Here is a 26,509-nt window from a genome sequence, read left to right as displayed (position 1 = left end):
ATATAAATCTTCATAACTTGGGGACCAAATAAGATTTTGTGGAGGATTCCTATTCCTTCATCCTTTGGGGAGAACCTTATATCCAAAAGAATTGGCACCCTGCTTCCCAGAACTGCTAGAGAAACACTGCCTGTTTTCTTATCTTCAATGTAAATGATCTGTTTTTGCTTTTATAAGCTCCCTCTTCATCCTTTTGACTGGAATGAAGAGCAGCAGCAGGTTTAAGTTCAGCAAGCCACAAAAACAATACAGGCAGAGTGACCGAATGTGTTTAAACAAAAGAAAGCAAAGCCCACTAAGTGGACATAACGAAGACAGAGCTAGAGGTGGAGAGGCACAGACAGAACTAGGAAGCAGAGGCCAAAAATGCTGGTATTGATTCTTTCTGGATCCAAGAAAAGGCGACTGGTTTTTGTTTCATTCTCAGTGTTTTGTGTGTTTCTTCTACAGGCAGGTGAGAGTAGTGTGAATGGGGGTTGCTGCACACACTGGAGTAGAGCGGAGGAGATGGAGTAGATACCATGAAGAACATATTTTAGAGAAATGATTTCTAGATGAAAAAATATATGCTCAGGCATAAAGCCAAAAAATCAAATAAGAACCAAGGTTAGGAGGCCATCTAGTTTCGGTATTCCTGTTCTTTCCATTTTATTTGTTTTGGAAATGTGCTCAAGAGTCAGAAGTGCTTTTACACAGCATCCTGAGACACAGGTCCACTTTCAATGCAGTCTGTGTAGCCGCCTGCCTGCGAGTTATAATATACACATACTAACTTCATGGGCATAGAGAGAAATCAGCTGCCTGCTTTTGTACAGCACTTGGCACTTGTAGAAAGGTGTAGGCAAACAAGGCATTATCATTATAATTACATGCTATAATTGACAAGGCAGTCTCCCAGAGTGAAAAAAGAAGGGTTTTGGCCTCAGATAAAATTGGGTTTAAATCCAGACTTTTCTACTAATGTCTGAGTTGCTTCAAGAAAAATATTTTATTCTGTTTATAAACCTGTTTCTTTTCAACTCAAAAATGAGAATAGGAATAGGATGAAACAAGAGATACGTATGTAAAGTGCCTGCCTTGCAGGTGCTCAGAATGGGCAGATTTTCTGTTATTATTGTCATTAGTTATTCTGGATAGGAAAGATCAGTGAATAATTAAGATATTTTTTCTTTATCAAAATGGTATTTTTATAGAATAATTGATGGATAGCAGACGTTGTGTACAGTACAAAATAGTTCATTCTGAAGTTAGAGTGGCAATGCATCCGTCTGGAGACATAATTTTTCCTACTTTTGTCTGTTTGACATTTTACTATTCTTCAGGGAGGAAACACTTCACCAGGGATTCCATTGTTCCTGGGAATGCAGTTTCCAGCAGTATTTTTTAGTAACTCAAAGATCAGGCATGTGTACAAAACCCACCATCAATAACAGAGCTGGTACTACACAGGAAGTCCTTAAAAATAAGATTTACAGTCTTCAACTCTTGGAGTGGTTCTAATCATGTAGCTCATTTTATACTTCATGTTTCAATTCATCTTAATAAGCATAAAAAAGTAAAACCATAAAATAAAATTAGTTATTTTCCAGTCCTGATTAAACACTTCTAGCCTTCTTCTTCTTTGCCTTCTTTTTTTTTTTTTTTTGAGACAGAGTCTCACTCTGTCGCCAGGCTGGAGTGCAGTGATGCGATCTCGGCTCACAGCAACCTCCGCTTCCTGGGTTCAAGAGATTCCCCTGCCTCCTCCTCCCGAGTAGCTGGGACTATAGGCACGCACCGCCTTCCCTGGCTAATTTTTTTTGTATTTTAGTAGAGACGGGGTTCCATGTTGGCCAGGATGGTCTCCATCTCCTGACCTCATGATCCACCCGCTTCGGCCTCCCAAAGTGCTGGAATTACAGGCGTGAGCCACCGCACCTGGAAAACACTTCTAGCCTTCTTAAGGGGCATGCCAAAATCTGTGGGTAAGGAGTATCGTAGTTTAGCTATGTGTACCCAGAAGCTTTCAGGTATCTCCTAGGATATTGCTACTGCAAGCTCATGATGGTGTGAGCCTTCAGTGGTATTGTGTTCATTTACAACTTTGCCCCATGCTAGGAGGCTGTGGACATGTGAAAATGATCACATAGGAGTTTTTATGTTCCCTTGCTCTGTTATATTGAACACTTTCTGCACAGTTCTCACCTATAAAGTAGGAATAATAATAACTACTTCATAGAAGAATTAAGGGATATGACATACGTAATGTTCTTGGCATATGTCTAGCACATATTGGGCGTTTCACAGATATTGATCCCCTTTCTCCCAGTTTCTCAATCTCTCCAATATCCCACAATCTTGTTATTAGAGTTTAGACAATTTCAAGGGATCTCATTGTAGGTAACATGCTTCTCATCAATGATAAACATTAATTTTTATAGATTTCAAATATCTTTCAAAACTCTTAAGATTTCATCTATCTTGCCTATCTTCTATACCATTTTATTTAATTAATATTGATAATGGTTAATGTCCTTGCCTGCTAATTCCAGTTTCTGAATTATCTGTGGGTGTGCTTTTATTTGTCTTGATTATTGGTCCAGGTGATGCTACCCTGACATTCCCCCAGAGGGTTATGCTTTTCTCTGTTAGACATGCAGAACTTAGACACCTCAATCCCAAGGATGGATCCTGGCTTGGGCTTTTATTGATTTAGTTTAACCCAATTCATGTCTGCTTCATTCCCATTCCTCAGATGTGGCCTCCCAGACGTTCGATTGAGAAGCAAGTAGATTTCTTGTCTACCGAGCTCTGAAAGACTACAGGAGATTAAGTTATGCCTTCAGAATTTTGAATTTAGCTCTTTTGGCTAATACCTCACACAGCTTCAAATTTCTGGAGTCTTAACAGGGAACCTGGGGCATGTTTGTTCAGGTCACCTCAATAGGATGTTGTTTTCTAATTACTGCTGGAGTTCCTCATCCTCTCCTTCCAATCCAGAACACAGCAAATGCTTCCTGGGAGAAACTGGCTTTTTGTTTGCAAGTCCTTTAGATTATTTTCCATCACAACAACTCACTGGACCACGAAAGGTTCCAGTGTTTTGTCCATGTTTGCCTAGGCCAGACTCCATCTTTGACCCATACCTTGAATTTGCAAATGCCCTTAGGAAAGAAAATAACTATCAACTCGCAGGTCACATAGTAAAGGTTGTTTCCTTTTGGAGTGTCATTTCCTCTAGTCTTTGTTGCTTCTATAGCTTTTCATTGTCTTTCAAAATTTGGTTTTACTGTGAAGTATCCATTTTCTCTAGTTGTTGACATGGCTTAATATATTATACCCGGGAAAGGGAATCTCGGGGTCTGAGTCTGTGCTGTGGAAATGGTTCACTTGTCTAGCAGCTCTTCATAAGGACTATCTTTAAATCTCTTTTGTTCTTCCTGCAGAAAAGAAAAGGAGGCCTCAAAGAGCAGATCTAGAACTGAGCTGCTTGGAAGGAGTTACAAACTGAATGTAGGATTCGTTTCAGAGGACTATGCTTATCAGGATGAGTATCTTAAGAATGACAAGGAGGAAGTTTAAAAGGTTAGACCTTTAGGCCACAGTTATACCTCAGCACAGCAAATTCAGTAGGTATTCAAATCAATGGGTGCTCATTGGGTGGTGATAATCTGTAATTACTCAACCAACAGCCTTACATTTAAACATATTCCAAGTTTAAATTTTACTAGCCATGGACATCATAGCTAAGACTGAGTTTTACAGTAAGTCTAGAAGTAGACTGATTTCAAAATAGAGGTGCACACAATAAGAGCTGGATGTGAGAGCTGGTCCTTTCAAAACATCATTGCTGCTGGTTGTTAACTATGCATTATAGCTTTTTTTTTCCAAACACAAAATAGAAACCATAATAGTACCTGCCTCTTAGGATAATTTTGATAACTAAATTAGTTTATATATAATGCTTAGAAGAATCCCTACCAAATAGCAAATTGCTATGTGTGCTTACTGTCATTATTATCACCAATATTAGCATCATCAAAAATTAATGTGATATAGTCACCAGATTTTGTTTCACCAGTTTCAACAGACTTGGGTTATGATGTATTGTAGTCTGTTTTCTGTTGCTGTAAGAGAATATCTGTGATTGAGTAATTTATAAAAGAAAGAGATTTATTTAGCTGACCAATTTGCTCCTGTGATAATGAAACCCTTCCCTTGAGAACTAACTAGTTTCACCAGAAAGTCGTTGATCCATCTTAATGACCTAATCACCTCTCAAAAGTACCACCTCTGAATATTGTTCAATTGGAGACCAAGCCTCAACAAAAGCTTTGGTGGGTATAACCCATATTTAAACCATAGCACCCATGTTTGTCTGTTTGTTATTTTGGTAAATCCTTTAATTACATTCTTTTATATTCTAATCAGAAAAATGCATATAATCGTTTATTCTTATTTCTACAACAAAAATTCATTGTTCATTTCTACAACAGAAAATCAGTATACTAATCAAAATACTGTTCAATAGGTTTGTCTTTCAAGGTCTGGTGATTTCCCTTTACTTACTCCAATGAAATGATCATTTACAGTGGCAAGGATGCTGAAACTATTGGCAGAATGGGTCATATACGTCAAACATGACAAAGGAACCATACACATTTTTTTAGTATAGAAAAGCATCATCAACTGAAGAGCTTGTCCTACTGCTCATCAAAACAAGAGATATTGAAATGGGAATCGTTGTAGTAGTCTCAGTGGCAGTATTTAAAAATTACACTTGGATTGCCAATTATTTTTATGTATTTTAAGAAATAATTCATAAAAGAAAATTTAATTTTCCCGATTTTATCTCTTCAGTTTCAAAGGCATATGCTAAGGACATGCTTTACTGAGCTGTTGAATGAGGAATCATATCATTTGTTGTCCTTGAATTCTCTAAATTCCTGTAGAAAGAAAATACAGAGTAGCGAAAGCATATTTCTGATTGTGCCAATGGCTTATTCCAGTAATGTAACTGGAAACTCAAAGGCAGGAAACATCATTTGTTGTTTGCTAAGGCAACAAATGGTGCTTCCCAAAGCAAGCAAGGCAACAAACGACGTTTCCCATAACAAGCCTGTGCATTTATTTGCAAATGGACTATTATGGATAGAAGATGTCCTCATCTTTGGCTCAGCATGTTCACAGAGTATCAAAGAATCAGGCAAATGAGCTGGTACATATTTTTTCTGGGTCATAGGTATGGACCTACATAGCTGAGTAAAAATTGTATATACTGCGCAGACAACAATTCTCATTGAGGTGAAGCATTCATGTTCAATTTTTCCGAGGTCGACTCACTTCAAGCATAATACTGAGAACTAAATCCATCTTGTTACATACCTCGTTATCTATATTAACATGGATTTACTTTGCAGGAATAATATCAGTCTGCTTAAGGAACTTTCTACAAATCAATTTAGCTCTGATACCCACAGACCTAAGATGGGAACACAGAAAAGTAGAGGGACTTATTGCATAGTTTAAAAGTCTGAAAATATAATGGAAAATAATAATTTCAATCTAAATAAAAATAAAAGTTCATCTTCACTTTGATAACTACTTAAAAATAAGCTAAAGAAATGAATTTTAACCCTAATCCACATGAATTAAATGTACATATGATTAAATGACTTCAAGTCAGAAACCTGTGTCAAAATATGAGTCACACCTAGAATCACAATTCCCATTTCCATTGTTCTCTTTAAAATTCACTTTACTAAAGAAAATTAAAGGTGTGTATTATTTCTTTCCTTCCCATTAAGGGTAATAGTATCTATCAAATGATTTAATATGTTTCAAAAATTTAAATCTTTAAAATAGACTCTTTATTTTATGTGGAAGAACTTCAAAAGAAAAACATCTCAACAAAGGTCTGAAACATAAATGTGTGATATTTTAAGGGTAGCTAAGGATTTAAGCTAGGGAAAGAAGAACTTCTGTGAAGAGACCTATGAGGAATCTGTGTATTGAAAGACCCACTTACTCAAGGGTCCTCTCCTCTACAAAAAAGTCATGTTCTCTGCTGGGCATCTCAGGGTAGCAAGATGTTAAGCTCATCGGTTAACGACAGAGAATCAAAAGGGAAACATCTCCAGTATGTCAGGAGACAAGTGTTATCATGTAAATTTTTACACTTTTCCAAAAAAGGTGGCGAGAAACAAGTATACCATTGAAATTCCAAGACGAAAAAGCCCAAGTGAGGGAAGAAGAGATTCATAAATCCCAGCTGGAATAAACCTTTAAAATAATTTAAAATTATTTATTTTGTACACATATCATATTCACACACTGGAATAAATAAGCATTTTTGATAACATCCTTTGTCACTCATGGACTGTTTCTGCTCCCCTTGTGACTTTACTCTTTCAGAGTAAAAGGACATTCATGGCTAAATGTGTTCCTACAGTTAACTCTAGTGAGATAATATGGATAAATGAAATCCACAGTTACCATCAAAGCTTTATGTCACATAATAAATCAATTTTTTAATTGCCCCGAAAGAGAAAACTGACAGATCCTTCTTGTTTTCTGTAACCCTTCATTTTATATTTCCAGGGCGAAAGAAATAGCAGACAAGAAAGAGACGGAAAGAAGAGAGAGACAGAGATAGAGAGAGATAGAGAGAGAGAGAGAGAAAGAGAGAGAGATTTCTTGACTGTTTAGAGTCCTCTTAAACCACAATATTTATAACATGCCTAAATCTAGTACTTATGGAAAAGATACTATACACTTAGAAAACACATTTTTGAGCCTCAGTAAGCCATACCAATAATTAGATATGATTTTGAAAATTAATGGGTCAGAATCACATCCCTGGTAATTAGGTCACCTCGGATGAAAATCCGACTTCATTCTTGTTCACTGCAACAGTAACCTTTTGCTCCCCCTCGATCCCAGAAGGCAACAGAATGATTCAACCTTACTAAAATCTCACCTCCAGTAATCCATTATATCTTAACTTACACATTAAGATTTTAAAACCTCCATCTGGTGGACATAATTTGACCTCTTTTGATTTATAGGCAACCTGTTTTCCCAGGTAAGCAAATTCATTTTTCCTCTGACCACCTGGCTGAGGCAGGAACAGCTGAGGCAAGCCTGCTCTCTAGTGAGCTATAACTGCACTACCAACATGCCATTAAGAGGGAGGAATCCAGGATGATTTAATGTCTATGAAATTAGAGCTTAAGCTACTCTTGGAAACCAGAGGCTTACTAAACGACTCCTGATCCTTAATCAATGGTATGATCTGAAACAATAGCTCCATCAGCAGCGGGGAATTCTTTCCTCTTGCCTGAATTACAGGGATTGATAGTGCTCATGGTTATTAAGTGAGAGGTAAAAGGACAATTTCAATTACAGCAAAGGTTAAGATAGACGATATTCTGGGCCAGGGTTTCTCAGTGTGGCCTGCTGGCCATTTCCATCAGCGCCACCTGGCGTTGGGGTGTAGACGGTGTCCCTTGAGTAAATCAACTTCCTGGGACCACTCCCTCTTCTTCACTGGCAGATTCTGAAAGTGATCTTGTAGATATCTCTGTATATTCGGCCTTCCCCTTAAGATGAAAATGTACCACTTATATAAGGCTGTGCGAGGGGAACAACAGGGGACATTTAGGAAATTGGCATTTCTTTCTGTTTTCATCTGTGTGCAGTTTTAAAAGAAATGTGAGGACATTCAATTTCACAAGATGGATGAATAATGACAATATGCAACTTTACATGAACCCTGTGTTCCTGGAAAACAGTGATGGTTATGATATCTCCTTGTCCTTCCTTCCCTTCCCAAAATACCTCCACGCCTTTTTGTTCCCAGAAATGGCTGTCAGGGCACGCTCTGGTCTAGCATATTCCCAGCTCTGCCCTTCCTCAATGGCTTCCATGAGAGGCATCTCCATTCTTCTCCATGACTCCATTACGACTCTGGATGATCCTCTTGTCTATCTGCCTCTATAAAACTCCAGCCCTTTGCCTTTTCAGCCCCTTCCCCCACCCCGTTTTTTTGAGATTCTCTGAATTAATCAATGTTCTCCTTATTGCGGCAGGCTAATAAAATCCTGTCTTGTGCATTTTAGCTTTTACAAAAGCAAGCCTAATAGTTTTTCTTACAAATACCTATTTATAAGAGAACACATGGCTGATGGTAAACACGAGTCACAGATTCATCAAAAATAAGAGCCAAGCAGTACACCCTGTTTGTGACTATGTTACTTTGTTGTGATTTTAACTGTGGCATGTGTAGTCAGACTTGAGTTTTTTTTTCAAAAACCATTTTTGGCAACAGTATGAAAGATGTTTTGAAGCGATGAGACAATATCTGAGAGAACAAGGCAGAAGCAATTGAATTTCCAAACTAAGACAATGATGGTACCACTAAAGAGAAAAGAAGGCTTTTAGAGAGAGTTAAGTGTTAGAAACTCCAGGATTTTATCAACCATTGAATGTGGGAATGAAGAAAAGGTAAGGTCAAGGATGACAAGGGGATCATGTCTTTAGAGGCACTGAGCTGGACAATGCAGGGAGTGTCAACTTTAGTGGAATTAATTTATTTTTGAGTGTATTTATACCCAACTTAAAAAATTAAGCAATTTAATATGACATATAAATATAGAATATAATTACAAAATTTGCAAAGTAAGATGAGTAAGCAAATTAGAATATAGGTATAGGAAAAATAGCAGGAAGCTTGGACTGAGGTTGATAAACAACATGCATACTCTAGGTCATATACATTAACCGCGCATTTGATTCTGAGCTTTCTGGCAGCCAGTGCAAAGAAGGGAGAACAAAATCAGCTTCTGAGACCAATTACTTTTCTGCCTAGAAGGAAAATTACTTAGGAAACTAAATATTGAATGACTGAGAGGTTTCTTTTAAACATGTTGAGTTTGAAGCTCTGAAGCAATTTAGACAGAATATTAGTTTAAAAAAATAAAGAATTATTGTTTCAACTTAATAGTTTAACATGCTGACAACTTAAAATTACCATAAGGATTGGATAGATGGAAGCCAAAATTCCTGTGTTATGACAGAGGGAAGAGTCTGGAAAAGGAATATTGTTTAATGCTGTAATTATTTTTAAATTTGACTGTACCAATTTAAAGTTGAAGCAGATTATTTTTGATACTCTAAAAATCTAAGTTTCTCTGTATGTTTTTTAACCCCAGGAAATTGCCTAATAAATATTTAGGATATAATCTAGTTTAAAAAAACAGAATTAGACCTACAGTTTTTCTTTATAAATTATTATTTTATGATTCCTATTACTTTCAAGGGTTAGAAAAAATGTAATATGTGAATTTAATCAATTTTTTGGCAAGGAGCATGGGCAGGAGGTCATTTTAGGAGGTATATCAATCATTTTAAAACTCGAAGTTTTATGAACCTCATTGTAGCACATTATACTAAAAGGATTAAATACGTCTGTCATCAGGAGAAGTAGGAAACTTTGCTGTATTGACAAGTTGTAGCCTAATGGAAGACTTAATAGAGTAAAAATAAATTATTTTAAAGTTTTTGTGATAAATTGTTACCTAGATTACATTTCCAAATGTTTTTTAAAAAATTAGAGTGATCTTTCTTTTAATTACTTAAAAACTCTTTGAGGTAAAAGGACGGAGAGAGCAGGAAAGAAAAGTTAACTGCTGTATATTGGATACATGCTGTGGGCCAGGCAGGGTACAGGTATTACATGGCTTTCAATGAGGGAGCTTACATTGTAAGGTTCTACCATTTTTTTAAAAGTTTTTTATTTCCATAGGTTATTGGGGACAGGTGGTGTTTGGTTACATGAATAAGTTCTTTAGTGGTGATTTGTGAGATTTTGGTGCACCCATCACCTGAGCAGTATACACTGCAACCAATTTGTAGTATTTTATCCCTCACCCCCTTCCCACTCTTTTCCATTAAGTCCTCAAAGTCCACTGTGTCATTCTTATGCCTTTACATCCCCATAACTTATCTTCCACTTATGAGTGAGAACATACGAAGTTTGCTTTTCCATTCCCAAGTTACTTCACTTAGAATAATAGTCTCCAATCTCATTCAGGTCACTGCGAATGCCATTAATTAATTCCTTCCATTCCCAAGTTACTTCACTTAGAATAATAGTCTCCAATCTCTTTCAGGTCACTGTGAATGCCATGAATTAATTCCTTGTTATGGCTAAGTAGTATTCCATCGTATATATTTATACTACAGTTTTTATCCACTCATTGATTGATGGGCATTTTGGGTGGTTTCACAATTTTGCAATTGCAAATTGTGCTGCTATAAACATGCACGTGCAAGTATCTTTTTCACGTAATGACTTCTTTTCCTCTGGGTAGATACCCAGAAGTTGGATTGCTGGATCAAATGGTAGTTTTAGTTTTAGTTTTTCATGGAATATCCACACTGTTTTCCATAGTGGTTGTACTAGTTTACATTCCCACCAGCAGTGTAGAAGTGTTCCCTGTTCACTGCATCCATGCCAATATCTATTATTTTTTGATTTTTTATTATGGCCATTTTTGCAGGAATAAGGTGATATCATCCTTTATGATTAAAACTCTCAGCAAAATCGGCATACAAGGGACATACTTCAATGTAACAAAAGCCATCTATGACAAACCCACAGCCAATATAACACTGAATGGGGAAAAGTTGAAAGCATTCTCTCTGAGACCTGGAACAAGACAAGCATGCCCACTCTCTCCACTTCTCTTCAACGTAGTACTGGAAGTCCAAGCCAGAGCAATCAGACAAGAGAAAGAAATAAAGTGCATCCAAATCAGTAAAGAGGAAGTCAAACTCTTGCTGTTTGCTGATGATATGATTGTATACAGAGAAAACCTTAAAAACTCCTCCAGAAAGCTCCTACAACTGATAAAATAATTCAGCAAAGTTTCTGGATAAAACATTAATGCACACAAATCAGTAGCTCTTCTATATACCAACAGCACCAAGCTTAGAATCAAATCAAGAACTCAACCCCTTTTACAATAGCTGCAAATAAATAAATAAATAAATAAATAAATAAATAAATAGCTTAGGAATGTACCTAACCAAGGAATTGAAAGACCTCTACAAGGGAAACTACAAAACACTACTGAAAGAAATCATAGACAATACAAACAAATGGAAACACATCCCACACTCATGGATAGGTAGAATCAATATTATGAAAATGACCATACTCCCAAAAGCAATCTACAAATTAATGCAATTACCATCGAAATACCACCATCATTCTTCACAGAAACTATAAAAGATCCTGAAATTAATATGGAACCAAAAAAGAGCCTGTGTAGCCAAAGCAAGACTAAGCAAAAAGAACAAATCTGAAGACATCACATTACCTGATTTCAAACTATACTATAAGGCCATAGTCACCAAAACAGCATGGTACTGGTAATAAAAATAGGCACGTAAGCCAATGGAACAGAACAGAGAACCCAAAAATAAAACCAAATACTTACAGCCAACTGCTCGGCAAAGCAAACCAGAACATCAAGTGGGTAAAGGACACCCTATTCAACAAATGGTGCTGGGATAATTGGCAAGTCACATGTAGGAGAATGAAATTGGATCCTCATCTCTCACCTTATATAAAAATCAACTCAAGATGGATCAAGAACTTAAATCTAAGACCTGAAACTATAAAAATTCTAGAAGATAACATTGGAAAACCCTTCTAGATATTGGCTTAGGCAAGGATATCATGGCCAAGAATCCAAAAGCAAATGCAAGAAAAATAAGATAAATAGCTGGGGCTTAATTAAACTGAAGAGCTTTTGCCTGGCAAAAAGAACAGTCAGCAGAGTAAACACACAACCCACAGAGTGGGAGAAAATCTTCACAATCTATATACATCTGACAAGGACTAATATACAGAATCTACAACAAACTCAAACAAATTAGCACGAAAAAAACAAACAATCCCACCAAAAAAGTGGGCTGAGGACATGAATAGACAATTCTCAAAAGAAGATATACAAATGGCCAACAATCATATGGAAAAATGCTCAACATCACTAATGATCAGGGAAATGCAAATCAAAGATTCTACCAATTATAAATGAGAAAACCCAAGCTCAAAGACCTTCAGGGCTCTGCTTTAGGATCGATCATCTGCAACCTTAAGAACGGGGACTGAAATTTAGGAGTGCCAATCTCAAACCAGTGTTCTTGACTCTACAATGTAAGAAAAACATCAAAATGTCCCTTTTTTTGTATTTCTGTCTCAAAATGGCAAGCTTGAGGGTTTCATCAGAAAGCAAAAAGTTACCAATTCAAAAATATACCGATATTATCTTTAAAATATTAAATTTTATATGGCAATATGATAAATGAAAGTAAAAGCAAAGAAATATGTGAAACTCATACATTTATTTAAATATTTTACAATAATTTACTGAATGCAAGTCACCTTTATTCAGGCCAAAAAAGCACAGAGATACAAAAGACATGACAATATCCCTGCACTCAATTTTGAGTTTAAAGTTAAAATTGGTCTACGTATGAAAAATCGAGGCAGTATGTTCTTTTCTATTATGATTATCTAAACCTAACTTCTGCATGTGAAATGGAAATATGATATTTTACAAACTTATGTATTTAACCTTTTCTTTGTAAAAATGCTTTTAACTTGAAAGGTGACAGAATCGTGTGGAGGTTAAGAGCATGGATTTTGGAGTCAGCCAGGTGTGAATTTACATCCCTGTTCTACCCCTTCCTGGCTGGTTGTTACTGACACTAAGATGGCTCGCCTGTAGATGGGGTTATCAGTCTTAAATGAGATGATGGGGAGCAATGATTAACAAAGAGCCCTGCACATAGTAATCATTTTCTAATCTGCAGTGGTAGTAGTGGTGGTGGTTTTAGTACTAGCAGCAGTTTGTAAAGTCCTAATGAAAAAGTTGCAAATATCTCTCATTCGGCACTAGAATAAATCAAGAATCTGGGCTGCAAATTTGGCTTCCGATTTTCTCAGTCTTTCTTCACTCATATCCATTTCTCTCCTATGTCTTTGCCCACCTTTATATTTTTCCCTAGAACATATAAAAATATACAACCGCATGAGATAATATATGCTCAATGTATGATAGTAAATAATAATCGAATATAAATTATATATTATTGAGGTTCAGAAAATGATACCCTAAAATATGCCATTTGGAATTAAAACTGAGAACACCTGTGGAGCTGCAAATGCAGGGAAGAGCTTTTGCTAAAATTCTGCTACTTGCCTAAAAGCTAGATCCCCAGGAGATGTTCAATGGTTGTGAATTGCTTCTCAAGATACCTCATCAATGGAAGGAAGTTGATACACAGTGCAGGAAGGCAGACTAGAGTAGACACCACACCTCAGAGTCAGAGGAACTTGGTCCCAGGATACACTGTTTGTTCTTCCGGCCCATTCACCCCCTCTAAAACTCAGGTACTCTTCCTCTAAAATTGCCTACACCCTCAACAGCCCTATTCTTATGAAGAGAGTAGTTAAACATCAACCATCTGGCCCTTCTTTGAGTCTCATACTTTGTGTGATTCCCACGTGCTTGCATTTTAACAAATTTATATGCCTTTTCTCCTGTTGATCTGTCTATTGTCAGTTTGTTTTATAGACTCAGGGGGTAGAAGAGAAGTTCCTTTCACCCCTAATATATACATACATACATGTATACACACACACACACAGACACACACACACACATATATAGCGAGAGAATTTCTCCTAAATTTCTATTTGTCCTATGTTGCTGTATATCTCTTAATCTACTTTGTCTTATCTTTCTTACTCATTTGTAAGTTCTTAGAGAATAGGCATTGAAATCATCTTACTTTGGTGCAGAACTTGATATTTCTACTTGCTACCTTATGTACTTGAGCAGCTAATTAATTTTTCTTCCTTGGTCTAAAGATACATTCAAGTTTATCTTATTATATGTTTTAAGATCACAGCATATGAAAACAGAGCAGATCATTAGTAATGGTTAAATAGTAAAACCTTAAAAAAAGGCTAATATTTAATTATTTTGGCGTCATTTTCCTTCTATTTTTCTACTGGCTGTTTCTTCTTTCTCCTGGCTGTCCCCCCATTATTTCAGGGACCAGCACACCCTGACTTCATTCTACTTATGTGTGTGAGGTATTTTTAGCTTTCAAGAAAATGTTGTCTTATTTGAAACCCATAGTGGAAAAGAGACATAAAGAAAACCAATGTTCAGAAATTAAATCATCAGTCACTCAGCTATCGAGGAGCAGAGTAGCAATTAAACTCTTTAATAACTGAAAATGATTTCACTCTTCATGCATTATTTTCTCTTAGCTATTTTTTTAAACACGAATGATTCACATTGAAGATTTTGTCTGTATTTTGAAAACTACTAGGTGTCTTCGATTAATGATGTGATCTGTTTGTGTTTTCTCCATACTCAGAAAAAGTGAATCAGGTAGAGGCCTGGAGTTCCATCCGTGGTCTGTGCCACTGGTTCCTGAGGGAGAGGTGCCCAAAGGCCAGATGGAACAAAGCTAGCATTCAGTCAAACCAACAGAGAACAGTGACAAGCCTTGTCATGAGACTGAACTTGTAGCTGTACCTTCTTGAAACTCTATTTTTTTCATATGTAGGAGATGTCTTAGAGCGGGGTGAACTAATTTCACAATTCAGAGTCAAAATAAATGAAAATCGAAAGAAACAGCAGCAAACCGAAAAATAAAAGCAAAAGCAAGAAACAGTCTCTTCAGACCTCACCTTTAAATTTCTAGATGATGATTACCTAATGAACTGCTTTTGCCTGCTGTATCAAGTGGCAGGAAGAAACTTATAAACTCCTAACACAATACACACCATTCAAAATTAGGAGCACTTCATTCTCAGATAACACAGAGAAATGAAGAAATTAACTAGTAGCTTTCTATTTTAAATTAGCCCTCTATCCAGTCTCTACTGAGAAATCTATTGAGTAAAAATAAGATCGATTATATTTAAGTAATTCAAAATAAATATGATATTTGATTGAGTTAACAGATAGATCTATGTGATTTAATGTTTTCCATTAAATAATACATTTAGATTTTTAATATTTGACACAAATATAGATGTTTAGTGTTAGTTCTTTTTCATCTTTTAACAAGAACGTGTTTCCTTGTTACTACATAGCCTTCACAAGCATCAATGGCTGATGACTGATAAAGACTATCCAATAAATACACAAAAGTTTACCTAACAATTCTCCTGCCATTGGATGTATTTTTCCAAATATTCTGCAAACATACTAAGCAGCTGTCCTTTCCAATGTGTCTAAGATACCATTGCGATTATGAAAAAACATTGGAAAATAACATATTTTTATTTCTCCTTTATAAGAATATGTTTTTAAAGCAAGCCCATTTATTTCTGAATTTTTAAAAAAGCAGAATTCCAACTATTCTCACTGTTACATGTATGATATCTCTTTTAGATTTACACTAGAGTTACATAGATAAGACACAGACTGATGGATTAAATGTCAATCCTTACTTTCCAAAAAAGAGTCTTTCACTAAATATTATTGATACTGTCTACTATCAGATTAAGACATCTGGCAGCCACTAGCCAGATAACATCAAATTACCTGCATTTCTTCCTTCAGAAACTCCGTGGCACACTTCATCCCTTCTTGGAAACATTTCGTAGGTGGCTCTCTGTTTTGCCAGAGTAAAGCAAAGCAGGCACCACATCCCAGAGATTATGCAGCTACCTAATCTGCCCCCCACAGCTTTCTCCATGAAGAAAAGCCTCGGCACTAATTCTCTCTCCCAAAGTGTGACCACCGTAAGAACTTCCTTTGGTTCCTCCCCAATGACAAGCAGTTGATTCAAATCTGTGAGTGGGTAAAGTGAACGAGTAGAAGATACAGAGTTGATGCACTGAACCCCAGCTGTTAGTGTTAAAAGTGTACTGTTGAGATATAGGCACTTACAGAAGTTTTTCTCTGTAAAAGATTATTTCTAACAGGGTAAAGGAAAAAAAAATTAAAACACTTTCCCTACAAGTAATGACTTAGGGGAGAGCCATTACATACATGCTGAATGTATAAGTGAAATAAATATATAGTTTAGCCCAGATTTGATGAGGCTTCAGGCTTCTTGGGGGGTAGTTCCTGAATCTGGGACAAGAAGATTGTGTCTAATCTAAATTCTATAACATATTCCACCTTGTAGGGTGCTGTGCGCGAGGCCAGCTCTAGGCTATGTCGGTTCTTGGGTGAGGGTTATCAGGAAAGCTGCTCTGTTCTGGGAGATTCTCTCTCCCCAGTCAGATACCAGTGCCCTCTTTTCCTCTTTTGTAATCCCCAGGTCAAAACTAAAATGTGAATGACTGATGACAGTTTAAAGTGTTACACCTCCCAGCGGGGAGAGAATCTGAATAGGCATGGAGCTTTAAGCTACTGGGTAAAGTTCTGATGGAGAAATCCCAAGTATCAGGAGAGGCTCTTTTTTATACTGCGAGTAGGTACAGGAGGATTTGGGGGAGCACCAGGGCCTTCCCAGAACATCTGACACACAAACTCCACTCTGTTTATATTTAAGGCCACAATCTCGTGAGTACACACTGCTGAGCAACAGTGTTTATTTTGGTTGGGAGGGGTCTCTTCAATGACTTAAAATTCCCTAGGCTTGAGGCAGAACCCAGTCTTTTGTTGCTGTTGGCTTAGATTTGTACATGGGCTTGATATAAAAAGAACATTAACTTTAGGAGCCTGAGCGCCTTCTGGATGTTACTATTCATATCTTGAGCAAATCAGTTAGCTTTGCAGAGCCTGAGTTTGGTTTTATTTTGGTTTTATTTTTGCTTGTTTGTTTTTTGTTTGGGTAAAATATAAATCATTCCTACCTTCCAAATGTTTTCTATGGATAGGACACAGTGTGCCTAAGTTTCCTGGTGTATTGCTTGGTACTAAACAGACACTCAGTCAATGACATTTCGTCTTTCTTGCTTACGTATTTCTACGATACTTACGGTTATTGGGTCAGGGGACCTTAAAAGTAATGGCTATTTGTATTTTTAGCTGGCATGTCTGTATGTGTGTGTTTTGGCATCAAGATGCATCTAATGATGATAATATTCTGGAAAAATCAAACAAAAACTGCTTTAAATGATTACTACACCATTTTCTTTATTAACCCTCATCCCCATGTCCATTTGAGTAATCTAAGATGTCTGTGTCTGCATTAATGATTATAACACTCCCACGGTGTTTGGAAGAGATAATAACCGTCTATAGTAGCCAGAATTTATATGAAGGATAGGATCAGGATTTGTCTGAGCAAATTTTATCTTAAATATTTAAAGACTAAGCAGTAACCATTAATTTTAGTGTGAATCAAGAGACTGCATTTTAGCATTGCAACTTCAAAAAATTGTCACTAAGTACCCTATGACTCTGAAGGGAACAGAAGATATTAAAAATCATGATTTTTTTCCAACCTCAAGAAACTCATCTAGAAAGTATTGTAGAAGTGGCACTTTTCAATGATTTTCTGCATTGTTGGTTTGTTTTTTTCAACCCTCCTGTTCCCCAGATAGATGTCAATATAACCTTTAAATTAGAACGAATGATAGCAATAACTAGTATTATTAGCACAGTAATTCTCAATCCCAATGGTGTGTCTCAATCACCTGAACAGGGAGCTATTTAAAAATACAGATTCCTGGCCACCATCCCAGACTATAAATTGCAGTCTCCAAAGTGGGAAACAAGTATCTCTATTAAACAAACAAACACACAAAACTTCACAGGTAATTCTTGTTATAGCCGGATTTATGAAACATTGTTGCAGAACTCAGCCTTAGCACGCAAGTGCTAATTCAAATAAAGAGCTCCCGGCTTATTCTCCTGGGTGAACCATCAAGCGGGAAAGAGGAAGATGGAAAGGAAATGGACACTTGTGGAGCATGTACTATGAGTCATATGTGGTGTTAAAACATTTTTTCCCAGGTAAACATTACTGTAAATTAGTACTTATATATCTATTTTGTAGAGGGAGGGGAAGCCTGGCATAGAGAGGTTAATGACTTTGCCGCATCAGGACATTGATACATTTCATCAGTAATGGATCCTATACATGAGCTCAGGTCGATCTCAAAGTTGCTGTTCTTTCTAGTGGACCACACTGCCAAATATAAATGATGTGAGTTCAGTGGGTTAGATCTTGTTGAAGTTTTCTTTTAGCATATCTTCTGTTAACTGCTTTTTATCCTTGTGGAAAATGTACAACCAGAACACAGTGATTCCCGTTAATATTGTAACATATGAAAAATTTTTGTTATGTGTAAGGTACTGGGCAATCGCAGAGAATGACACAAAAAGCAAGGAGAGCTGGGCATGGTGGCTCATGCCTGTAATCCCAGCACTTTGAGAGGCTGAGGCAGGCGGATCACCTGAGGTCAGGAGTTTGAGACCAGCCTGGCCAACGTGGAGAAACTCCGCCCCTACTAAAAATACAAAAATTTGCTGGGCATGGTGGCATATGCCTGTAATCCCAGCTACTCGGGAGGCTGAGGCATGAGAATTGTTTGAATCTGGGAGGTGGAGGTTGCAGTGAACAGAGATGGCACCACTGCTTTTCAGCCTGGGAGGCAGAACAAGACTCTGTCACAAACAAACAAACAAAAAACCAAAAAGCAAGCAGAAAAGAGCCCTGCCTTCAGTTTGCCTACAATCTGGTTATGATGACGACAAATCTACAAGGAAGAAAAAAAGATGAAGGTAAATAAAAAACACTATACATGCTGCAAAGAAATCATTACATCTCATCAAATGTATATAATTGTATGACTTATGATGAAGGACGCATATTTTATGTGCCATTATGAAAGAAAAAAATACCCATACAATTTAACAGCCTACCCTAATGTTAGTGGTACAAATGCTGAATGGGTCCTAGCAGCTTCTTTTTGCTTTGAAATATCTTTCATTTATTCTCAGGGATTTGGCCATTCCCCTGGCATGAGCTGCACAGCCTGGCATGTGATAGCAATCCTTTTGCAAACACCTCCGTAATAAAACAACCCGGCATTACCTACTTGTGGGTAATTTGCTTTCTTGGGTCCTATAAAGCACTTGACTGTTACTTTGAATACTTGCTCTACTAATATAAAATTCATGGCCCTCTGCTCTGCTTCTGTGTTTTCTGCATACACAATAACTAGTGTTTCAGTAGTGAGGCACTGTGTCATCTTTTCAAGGCATTTTAAATGGTGATTAACCTTAACTTGTTTAGTGCTAACTAGGTGCATAACTCAACTGAAGAAATGAAAAGAATAGCAGTGACGACCATGCGAGCACACACACTGGCAGAGACCACGACCTTGCCACTGCTGCCTGGTGGGCAGTAATTCTAAGAAATGATCAATTGTAAGGTGCATCTGGATTTCAGAGACATTGAAAGGTGAAAAAAAATCACACATCTAAAATCAATTTAAAGTGGTTATCAAAGCATAATAAGGACTTTTGAATGGGATGATACAGGCAGCATCAGAGAGGGGTTAATTTTGAGTTCATCAGGAATGGTTATTGGCAATGGGCACAGAAGGGAGGAGAGAAGAACCCCAAGAGCAAAGGTGCAGTGGAGAGAAAGCACCAACCCACGGGCATGAGAAAGAATGACGTTTAAAACATTCCTGTATGTTAGTATCTAGATACTCTATCATATGCTGTAGATTTAACGCTTTCTACCACCTATATAATAAAGTGCAGAACCTTCAGAACAGAATCCAAGACCTTCCGTAAGTCGACCTCAATCAACCACTTCTATTTTCTCTCCTGCTCTGCGAGTACTTCACACTTCGCTATCACGTTCCCACCTTCAGGCACTGCCTAGAGTTCCGAATACAGGTCCTTGTATTTTAATACACCAACCTCTTTCAATGCACAATTATGGCAGGAATGGGCATTTCATGAACAGTAATCCTTTCCGTAAGACAACTACACGAAAATCACCCTGTGGCTTACGCTTGCCAGAGCCATTTGCAAAGGCAGGTGCTGTTGAGCTGTTTGTGACTGCCCGCTGGATTCGTGGTCAGCCCTAAGAAGAGCCACCCTATCACTGATTGTTTCATGCAAAAAGAAGGAGCAGAGACGTTAAAGGCAAACAGTGTGACACAGGTGTTGAATTACTTTTCTCAGTGTGTTATATTCCGTGCTTTTCCACTACTGAGAAAGACAACTAGGTGCTTAGCTTGAGTGTGCACTGTGCATGTTTATGTGCTATTATTCATGAGGTTAAACACAATCTCAGCCGAGTCATGGTTTGTCTCCCTTTAGTGAAGCATTTCTTTGAAAAATTTCACGTACTATAATTGCATTTTAAAGGTACATAATAAATTGCTATTAGGCTCTGGTTAGGAGGTTTGCTGAGGTGTGAACTGACCATTTTGTTCCTTTCTCTTTTATCAGTAGTTGCTTTAAACCCCACAGTCTTCAGAAGACAAAAAGATGCACTGAAATATCAAAGGCTGTAGGTTTATTACTATACATTATGAATAATTTAAGGCAGTAACAAAATAACACACTGATAAAAGCCAACAAGTAATATTCTATTCATAGCTGACTGGATAATCAAAGCCATTGTAGGTGCTTTTTCTAATACTAATTTAAAATTTGCATTATGGCTTTTTGCTTTCCCAAACGATAACCTCCTGTTTGATGAGGTATACTGCACACCCCTTAGAGTCCTTTACAATTGGGTTCAAAAGGACACTTCCACTACATACAACAGAAGGAAAATGATTCATGAATAAAGAGCAACTTTGCTTTAACTATTTCACCTTTTCCTTATTCTGTTGGTCTCGTACTTGAAATTCTACTGTGGAACTGTCACATTCCACAAAGATCACAGTGACCTTAGAAAAAAACGATATATAATATCATAGGGTCATAAAAGATTAATAATTGGATCAGATTCGGCAATCTTCAATATATCGTATATTTATCATAAAACAAGTTGGCCAAACTTTGTAGAATTTAAACTACCTTTGATAGTAGATTCCCCTGATGGATGGATTAAATCCAAGTTTTTTATCCTTCTACATGAAGTTTGCCCGCTAGAAAAATTAAGAGCTTTCTCAATTGCTATTCGATGGCTTTGTCTTGAGAGCCAGAGAAACCCAATGTTTACCACCTTTGGCATCAAACTACAATTCTATTGGAGAAAACTCGGCCAAGCTCCTTTGTGACCTGTGAATCTCTGATTTTCATTTTTCTTTTGACACATGAGAATCATTGCTGTCTGTAGTAGACAAAAGGGGAAAATCTCAAGGTCATGCTCTGTTTCTGGAGTGATTTCGTTCCTTAGAAAGACACGTTCCATTTTTGCTTAAGTAACATTTAGCGCATTAATTATACGGGACTGATTCAGCCATTAGAAAAAAAGACAACCCATATTCTTTTTCCCAGCCCAGCGCATGTGCTTGATCAAGAACAGAATCACTGAGTGTGAATCAGCAATCACACCAAACAAGGGGAAGAAAGGCTAAGAGAAGTTTTCTGAAAGAAACCTCTTGGGACTACTTTGCAGTTAGAGGAAGAATGGAGATTACAGAGACAGGGTTTCTCCTGAGAGGGAGGGCTTGAGTGAAAATTGCTCCTACCCTATCTCTGCAGGTTCTGCAAGCCTCACCTTCAATTGGGAAATTACTAGCACCTTTTAGTAGAGCCCAGGCCTTTTTATCTGATTACCGTACATTCTTATCTGAGGCTGTAAATCTGTATGTCAGTCAGTGACAGCATCATAGAACTCTGCCATTTTTTTTAAAGTAATCAAAGCAGAGAATCTCTGAAATCAGGTGATAAAATATACAAGAAATAAGATTGATTTCATTCTGTTTCTCTCAGAGCAGCTGAATCATAAAAGACTGCACAAAAGAAAACCTAAACCTTTTCTAAAATGGCTTGGGTTGGGAGGTATGCATTTTCATTTAAATGTAGACATTAGCTCAAAAATATTTGGAGATGGTTAATAGAAAATGGATTTGCCTATGGTAGAATGTATTTGGGTGCTATTCAACATGTTATTCACCAGACCAGCAATGAAGTAATTACAATTGCTTTTTCTCATTTTCATTTTTCTTAAGAAAAGCTTCAAGTTAAATTTTATACTTAGGTATAGATATTTAAACTCTGGATTAGTTTTCTCTGACAATGAAAGCAGAGGCTTATTTGTAAACCATCAAATATTGTGTCAAATGACAACAGAGAATAAAATATTTTTATCTCTATTTAACTTGTTGAAGCAAGGAATTGCCAATAGTTTATTATTCAAAAAGTACTTAGGGGACTTGCCTTAATGCAAGATCCCAGAGGATGAAACAAAAATGAAGAGGACCATATCCTTCAAATCTAGGAATTTATGATCTAATAAGGCTCTTAATGTCTTTGTGCTTTTCTCTATTTTATTTTCTATTAAAAAAACAGCAAAATTCACATTCAGTAAGTTACATCTAACCAGAAGTGTTATCTGCTGTATTATGGGAACAAAAGAGAAGTGATATTAATTTAATACCTATTGCATGCCATTCACTATGCCAGGTACTTGACAAGCGTAATCTCATTTAAAACGTAATTCATTTTAAAACAGCATCAAATTTATAGAAAAACTAAAAAAAAAAAAAATAGTATAAGTATATGGAGAAACCCCATTCAACTTTCGCTCATTTCCTCAGTGGTGCCCTTTGCAGCAAAAAGGCTCAACCTGGGATCACATATTGCACCCACTGATGCCTGCTTAATCCCCTTGCATCTGGAACAGCACCTCAGCTTTTCCTCCACTTTTACAACTCTGACATTTTTCAAAGTTACAGGCCAGACACTTTGTAGAATGTTAATCACTTTGATTTTGACTAATATTTTCCCATGATTGGATTCAAAGTATGCACTTTGGGCTGAAACAACACGGAAACAGTGCTGTGTACTTCCCACCTCATCCTACTGCTGGAACAACCGTGTCAATTTTCCCCATCACTGGCTATCTCCTTTAAGTAAACTTTATTTTTTGATTACAGTAGGAATGTATCTTCCTTACTAAAATTCAAATGTTGAAAATATTTCTGGCTGGGCACGGTGGCTCACGCCTGTAATTCCAGCACTCTGGGAGACCGAGGCTGGTGGGTCACTTGAAGCCAGGAGTTCGGGACCAACCTGGGCAACATGGTGAAACTGCATCTCTACTAAAAATACAAAAATTACAGGGTGTGGTGGCGGGCACTTGTAATCTGTAATCCTAGCTGCCTGAGAGGCTGAGGCATGAGAATTGCTTGAACTGGGGAGGAGGCAGGGGTTGCAATTAGCTGAGATTGTGCCACTGCACTCCAGCCTGGACAACAGAGCAAGACTCCATCTAAAAAAAAAAAAAAAAAAAAAGAAAGAAAGAAAATATTTCTAACATGCCAGAGAAAAATTAATTATGGCTTTTCTACCCCATAATTGCTCTAATACTGTTTCTGTTGTCTACTACTGTTTTCTATTTGCATAACTTAATATACAGTGATCTTGCTGTTATGTATCACATTATCTCTTTTAATTCCCACAAACAATCACATAAAGACCTTTTTTAAAAGCCCATATTGGCTAAAAAGGACACTTGCCTAAGGTCATACACATGAGAACGAGGATGGGAAAAGAGATCTTTTTGAAATCAAATTCTGTGTTTTATTACGTGTTACTTATAAAGTACACTCGTATATAAAGGCTGTATAAGAGAGATATTTAAAGCCAATATCTGTAATATCTGTGAATGAAAAAAATGTTTTAAAATAAAATTGTATGGGGAATGTTAACTATGGAAATAACATCATCCGGCTTTGGTGAGGAAAACATTTCCTTCTTATCCTTACAGTAGCAATCACAGTATTTTGTATTTGTTATTATTTTTACTTTAAAAATAAATACATTTAATGTATATAGATCTACATACATTTTGTAATGTGTACACATCTCTCTGTTTTAGGAATGTGATTCTGCATGATCACATTCTTTTTAATTTTTAATTTTTATGGGTACATAGTAGCTGTATATATTTACGGGGTACATATTTTGCTACAGGCATACAATGTATAATATTCACATCTGGGTAAATGGGGTACCTGTCACCTCAAGCATTTATCCTTTCTTTGTGTTACAAACATTCCAATTATACCATTTTAGTTATTTTAAAATGTACGATACATTATTGTTGACTATAGTCACCCTGTTGTGCTATCAAATACTGGATCTTATTCATTCTAAGTATATTTATGTACCCACTTCCCCCAACTACTTTTTAAATATATGACTGTTCACTGATCCCTCTGGATGGCTTTCCATTTATATTTTCACTGTCACTTCTTCTATCTTATTAGTTGCCGTATAATTAAAATATTATAACCAGTGTATTCTGTTGAATGTAGTCCTGAGGTAGATACCAAAGGAACTGCATTCCATTTCTAGTTCTATCAATTTCTAGCTCTGAATGCTGAGGTCGCTTCTTTTTTTTTTTTTTTTTTTTCCTCCTCTGTCCCTCAGTTTTCCATAAAATTAAGATAATAGCTCTCCTAGCTTTGCCACATATTATGAAATTTAACACAATGAAGAAATCAATATGTGAACACATCTTCTTTCTTCTCTTCCTCCTCAACCTACATCTCATTGCCCCATGAAAAATTGTGCCTTGCCACTTAGGGCCTAGGGACTGTCATTCGCCATGATGGGAAGGTAATCCAGCTTCCTCTCTGAAGGCTATAGGGATCCATATGAGCTGTCCCAGAAATTGCAAACCAAAATTTTTTACTCCCTGTCTCTCTTTCTTATAAAATGACTCTTGTGTGCCCTAAGGACCCAGAACTCAGAAATATCTAGGCATAGAATGGAGATGGGGGTGCTGGGTGGTGTGAAGAAGAAAGCAGCTTTGCTTCCTGCCAGAAGTGTTTGCACTCGTGAAATATAAGTTTAATATAATTTCTCAATAGGCGACTTTGCTTAAACTTACAACATATGAATTTCTCCCTCCTCGTCTGTCCACCCATCTCTATCACCCCCTCTCTATCCACTTCTTCCCACCATGCTCTTTCTCCTGGAATGAGTTTCAGGTTCTGGAAACGCTCTGCTGCCGTTTTTTCCACCAACATCTGTACTTCCTTTAGCAGAAGGTGGAAATGAGCTATAACTTGTCTCTGGGTAACACAAAGGTGCAGGAAGTTTACACTCGGGTTTACTGAGAGATGTTGGTTGTTTTTCTGAGTGTGCATTCTTGAGAAAGGAGGATGGTGAGAGGATGAGAGCCCTGTGTGTTCAAAAGGCTTTGGGAGGAGTGGAGGTTATGAGGGTTGGGAAGGAGTGGAGTAGATCGAACACCTATGAATAGACAAGCAGTTCTTGTAGGGGTGGCCTTGATTTTGATGGATCTATCAGTCTGTCACTATCTAGAGCAGTAGTGAAGCATGAGGAAATTATTCTTTCTCTCTCTGTCTCTGTCTCTCTGTTTTCTTTCATTTATTGAAACATACATCATTCATCAAATACCAAGCATTGCAGTTGGAGACACATTGGCAGGAATTGAGAATGAGAATACAGAGAGGAGTTAGTCCCTGCTGTTGAGAAACAGAAAGTATAGTAGGGGGAACAGATTATATATTAATAGTAGAACCAATTTTCTTTTTCTTTTGGCTTCTTCTCTTCCACCTGGCCAAAATTAAGTCATAAAATTAATATTTATTCTGAAAAGAGAGCATCTCAAAATTTGTGATCCTAGATCTTGAACAATCGTGAATGCATCTATGGACCACTGGGAACAAGTTTCACTCCAGTACGTTCATTCTACTAATGTTTGCTGACATCTTACACAATGAACTCAACCGACAAAATTCAAAACTGTTCTTCATAAAGAAAGCGAAGAAAGGCCGGGTGTGGTGGCTCACGCCTGTAATCCCAGCACTTTGGGAGGTCATGGAGGTGGATCACTTGAGGCCAGGAGTTCAAGACCAGCCTGGCCAACACGGCAAAACCCCATCTCTACTAAAAATACAAAAATTAGTCAGGCGTGGTGGCCCATGCCTGTAATCCCAGCTACTCAGGAGGCTGAGGCAGGAGAATCACTTGAGCCCAGGAGGCAGAGGTTGCAGTGAGCCGAGATTGCACCACTGCACTCCAGCCTGGGCAACAGAGTGAGACTCCATCTAAAAACAAACCAAAAAAGCAAAGAAAATGTACAAAAGTTATTAATTTTTAAATGAGTTCAATTTCAATTTATCTCAGTGAAATTTAAATTAATAAAATAACTGTAGCATTTAAAAATAATGCAAAATATTCCTACACTTGGGGAACACCACTGTATAAGATTTACCATCCTCGTTACCTCAAAAAAAAAAAGTCTTATTATCTGACACAATATATTATAAAGAAAGTCAGATATTTTGTTTTGTTTCCAGTCAGAAGATTACTTCAATGCTCATTTCCCTTGTTTATATCATCATAGAATAACAGATATT

The 26,509-nt window shown here is 37.1% G+C and overlaps 1 protein-coding gene across 1 annotated transcript in view; it reads right to left on the bottom strand.

The window, feature by feature from the left end:
* The window catches only part of TENM3 (teneurin transmembrane protein 3), a 2,759,728-nt gene that overhangs the window by 1,495,453 nt on the left and 1,237,766 nt on the right, over positions 1–26,509 (bottom strand). The gene's annotated exons all lie outside the window — the stretch shown is intronic.

The sequence above is a fragment of the Pongo abelii genome, chromosome 3 (assembly GCF_028885655.2).
Source record: "Pongo abelii isolate AG06213 chromosome 3, NHGRI_mPonAbe1-v2.0_pri, whole genome shotgun sequence".
NCBI lineage: Eukaryota > Metazoa > Chordata > Mammalia > Primates > Hominidae > Pongo > Pongo abelii.
This window is presented reverse-complemented; position numbering and strand designations above follow the sequence as displayed.